We start from the raw sequence: 3,935 nt of genomic DNA on the forward strand, positions 1-3,935 counted from the left end.
AGTAAACATAAGGAAGGAAAGTCGGTGTGTGCACACGTCCTAGGGATGAAGTCACACACTGATAAGTTAAGAATGTTGGGATCCGTTGTTTGTGAGGAGATGGCTGTTGATTGGGTTCTTCAGTCACTTTCTAACTCATATAGTGAGTTCGTAAGAGAGTACTATATGATGAACTGCGACGTGACCCTTATAGATCTCACCTATATGCTTATTGCTGCTGAATCAGAAATGGTTTGGCGTAATGGAAAAGCAAAGTTGATTGGTGAATCTGCCTTCTAGACCTCTATGGATATAGGCAATGGCAACGAAATACATGCCATGATCGAAGAGTTTTATCATAAGAGAAAGGCAATATCTGAAGTAGTTCCATGTGTTGTTCCAAAAGAGTCAATTTGCTTTTATTTCCAAGAGAAGGGGCATTGGAGACGAAGCTGCCCCATTTACCTAAGAGATCTAAGTGATGGGAGAGTCAAAACATATTGCTTTGCTTTAGGTAAAATCCATTGACTAACTCTTTTAAGCTCCTATAGATTAGAAACTTTTATGCAAAAGGATGTTCAAAGGAATGTATTTTAAGCGAGAGACATCATATCTAAGGAATTATCTCGTAACAATCTCCGATAGAGGACTTTGTGATGTCATTGGAAATAGTCATTGTGACTTTTGTGCTACGACATTACGAAAGTATCATTGCATAAAATGTTAGAATCTAGCATATTCCATAAGTGGCAAGAATTTGATATTCTTTCACTTGTGAAAAAGGACTGGGAGTTGTGAAATGAGTATGATTGGAAATGTGTTCATTTGATCTATTTCACAAAGTAAGAACCATAGGTAAACATTGTGTGCATGCTAAGAGTATGGGACAAGTGCTGTAATAATTCAAGTAAAAAGTTGATTACCCGAAACAACAAATAATGAGTAATCGACATGGTGATAAATAAAAGGTGTTTTATTTATGCTCAAAGGTTTGAGGCCATATAGGATTAGTATTATTCTTGTGTTTCAGTTTGCATGTTTTGACTTCCTGAATAATTTAATTGGTTTAGAACAGTCAAATTATTCGAACGGGCCACAGTCGTTCATATGTTGGAAGTAGGTATGAATAAAGACTGTCGTGAATTGGTGTGTGGATTGTCTAAAGAGTATTAGACATAAGCAAATGTTTGCTGCAACGTTCATGAGTGCTTATGAATATGATTTGAGCATTGTAATAAACCCACGCTCACTTGGATCACTCCATCAATTGTATCACGAGTGATTGGTGAGACGATAACATCCTATATTCTTGAAACCGAGATGTGTGAGTTGTATCTTGCAAATCGGTTGCACATTGATAATATGTAAACGCACTAGTAACTTGGTGTCATAAAACATATTGTTGTGTGTGATTCGGTGAGTGAGTGCAAGCGAGCATTGAATCAAAGTTTATCCGTTCCTTTTATCCAAAGTAGGATAAAAGCGATATCTTTGGGCCCCTCGATGATTTAGTGATGACAAACGTAAATGCTCGGCCGGGCTAGGGCTAATTTGATTTGTTCAATTAGTCAGTCGTCATAAATCGGAAGTCGAGAAATAGTACAGAGAGAATGATTAGGAATCATGACTCATACGATATCAAGAATGGAGGAATATATGATCCCTTATCTAAAGGACATGCGTATCTGATAGGATCAGAGTTGACAACGGCTTTAGAAAGCTATGATTGCAGATCAGGATCTGAAGTCATACGCAGAATAGTTATTAGACTTATCCAAGTGGGAGACTGTTGGATTAGTGTCTAAGTCCATAACTATTTTGGTATTTACCTGACCCGATGGTGCATGGTCCTTTTGGGTTGCCTTCACCAAAGCAACTTGATAGGATGAATTATGAAGAGAAAGGATAAAATATGATTTATTAATATATTATGAGAATAATATATTAAAGGAGAAATCATATTGTTTAATTAATATTAGTCAAGAATTAATAAGATTTAAGTTTGTAACTAAAAGAGATTAATTAAACTTAAGGGATTGGAATTGTAATTATAAGATAATTGCAATTGGGACATGGATTGCCTTATATTATAAGGTTGGACGAATTCTATGGGGAAACCCATTAGAAATCGTCCAAGGCCTTTAAGGAAAGGAGTCCATGGGTTGCTTAGGGCTTAAGCATCCAAAATAGGGTTTCCTTGCTAGATAACCCTAATAGCCTCACTATATATAGAACCTTTATGCTCCAAAAACGTGGTGAACAAGTTCTCTAGGGTTTCCACACGTTTTGGGCAGCCTCCTTCTCTTCTCCTCTTCATCCTCTTGCTCTTGGTGTTTGTGAACCATTAGAGGAGTGACATTTGTGACTCTAAGCTTTCTAAAGTCAATACAAGGAGGATTTGTGATTGTTATTGCTACATAACAATCAAGGTATGATCTAAACCCTAATTATATGTTATATTGATTATCATATGCTAAATCTAGGGTCTATAGTCTTGGATGAATTGCATGTACAATAGAGAAACCTAGATCCAAGCATTAGGGTTTGTATGAGCACATAGGATGTTCTTATGACCAAGACCCATCACAAAGACCATATATCCATGAGTTTATGGCCGTAAACTCATGGGTGGTGTGTTCTTGGATGTTAAAAGGTCTTACAATGCACAAGGGAAGGTTCTAAGGTTGAATCAAAGGCTTAGGAAGTGATCGGGACATGAATTGACCTTGGAAAAGGAGTTATGGTTCTTGAAAGACCCTTGGGAGTTTACTACCGTAAACACATGAGTTTACGGCCATACACTCATGTTTGCCCAAGACTCATGTGTTTTGGTGGTTGTAGGTTAAGCATACAAAGTTCTAGACCCAAATCTAAGCCATTCACTGTGTTAAGAGCACTTAAACACCCTTTGGAGGTGTTTACGGTTTGGGAGACCTTCCCAAACCGTAAACTCAAGTGTGGCTCATTTTTGTATGGTTTGGTGCATCACATGAAGGAATATAAGGTTCTAGGCACTCATGGAAGCTTTTGGAGGTGTTTAACGGGCAATTTAACACCTTAAAAGGTGTTTATGGTATATGAAGGTGTGTTTACGGTCCAATAATGTTCTTGGGCCGTAAACTCATGTTTACTACCCAAATGACATGATTTTGATGTTCTAAGCTCGTACATGCAAGTCCTTAAGTCATATCTAAACACTAGAAACGATTTGGAAGGGTTTTGGGGCTTCAAAACCCCTTTAAGGGAGTTTACGATTTTGGGAGATGTTCCCAAACCGTAAACACAAGTTCTTGAGTCTTTTAGATGATTTAAACACATATTTTCATGCTAATTAAGTTAAACAACAAGCTAAGGAAGATTACTTACGATTTTGGAGCTTGAATGAGGCGTTTTTGGATCAAAACTCGAGTTTTAGAGAGAGAGTAGAGAGAGAAAGTTGTGAGGAGGTGGGAAAAAGCTTTAATTAAGGTCACTCATCCTTTAAATAAGGCTTGAGTTTGTGGCCAAGTGGGAATCCACCCAATACCGACGTTAAACGGGGTTTAAAATTTTACCCGATTAAATTGTCGTAACCCGACTTAGTTGTAACTAAAACTTTTCCAAATGAAAATTGAGGGTGTTTTAACGTGCTTCTAATGTGTCTGGACACTCATGAAGAAATAATGAAATTCTCAAATTAAATAACTTAACCCAAATGCTAACTAGAAAAATTTGATAAAGATGGGTCTTATTAATGGAAAAAGAGGTTACAATGACGGGATAAATTTCAGGTTGTCACATCTTATCCACTATGAGAGCCATATAGGCGTAACATTTCTTATGTACATATTTATGAGCCTTTGTGCAGGAGATGAGCTTAAGATTTTCTCCTGATTTATCCTCGTAAATGGTCAGGATCTCTCCATTGGGTAGGGTTAATCGTACAACCTTCTCATAGAACAAGATATCGGCGTGGT

The sequence above is a fragment of the Lactuca sativa genome, chromosome 9 (genome assembly GCF_002870075.4).
Source record: "Lactuca sativa cultivar Salinas chromosome 9, Lsat_Salinas_v11, whole genome shotgun sequence".
Taxonomy (NCBI): domain Eukaryota; kingdom Viridiplantae; phylum Streptophyta; class Magnoliopsida; order Asterales; family Asteraceae; genus Lactuca; species Lactuca sativa.